Here is a 1,263-nt window from a genome sequence, read left to right on the forward strand (position 1 = left end):
GACCGCCATCGGCACAAGCTGGGCCCTGGTGTGGGTTGTTGCCTCGATCACCAGCGGCACATGCTGAGCCTTGGTGCGGGCGGTTGCCTCGAGCACCATCGGCAGACCCTGGGCCCTGGTGCGGCCGGTTGCCCCGATAACCATCGGCACACGCTGGGCCCTGGAGCGGCCGGTTGCCTCGATCACCATCGGCAAAAGCTGGGCCCTGGTGCGGGCGCTTGCCTCGACCACCATCGGCACACGCTGGGCACTGGTGCGGGCGCTTGCCTCGACCACCATCGGCACACGCTGGGCCCTGGGGCGGGCGGTTGCCTCGATCACCATCGGCACACGCTGGGCCCTGGTGCGGGCGGTTGCCCCCAGCACCATCGGCACACGTTGGGCCCTGGTGCGGGCGCTTGCCTCGACCACCATCGGCACACGCTGGGCCCTGGTGCGGGCGCTTGCCTCGACCACCATCGGCACACGCTGGGCCCTGGTGCGGCCGCTTGCCTCGACCACCATCGGCACACGCTGGGCCCTGGTGCGGTCGGTTGCCTCGAGCACCATCGGCACACGCTGGGCCCTGGTGCACCATCGGCACACGCTGGGCCCTGGTGCGGGCGCTTGCCTCGACCACCATCGGCACACGCTGGGCCCTGGTGCGGGCGCTTGCCTCGACCACCATCGGCACACGCTGGGCCCTGGTGCGGCAGGTTGCCTCGAGCACCATCGGCACACGCTGGGCCCTGGTGCGGTCGGTTGCCTCGAGCACCATCGGCACACGCTGGGCCCTGGTGCGGGCGCTTGCCTCGACCACCATCGGCACACGCTGGGCCCTGGTGCGGCAGGTTCCCTCGACGACCATCGGCACACGCTGGGCCCTGGTGCGGCAGGTTGCCTCGAGCACCATCGGCACACGCTGGGCCCTGGTGCGGTCGGTTGCCTCGATCACCATCGGCACACGCTGGGCCCTGGTGCGGGCGGTTGCCTCGACCACCATCGGCACACGCTGGGCCCTGGTGCGGCAGCTTGCCTCGAGCACCATCGGCACACGCTCGGCCCTGGTGCGGTCGGTTGCCTCGAGCACCATCGGCACACGCTGGGCCCTGGTGCGGCACGTTGCCTCGACCACCATCGGCAGCCTCGACCACCATCGGCACACGCTCCGCCCTGGTGCGGCAGGTTGCCTCGACCACCATCGGCACACGCTGGGCCCTGGTGCGGGCGCTTGCCTCGACCACCATCGGCACACGCTCCGCCCTGGTGCGGCAGGTTGCCTCG

Source organism: Durio zibethinus, unplaced genomic scaffold (genome assembly GCF_047325235.1).
Source record: "Durio zibethinus cultivar Kanyao isolate XHJ-2024 unplaced genomic scaffold, ASM4732523v1 HiC_scaffold_75, whole genome shotgun sequence".
In the NCBI taxonomy this organism is placed as follows: Eukaryota; Viridiplantae; Streptophyta; class Magnoliopsida; order Malvales; family Malvaceae; genus Durio; species Durio zibethinus.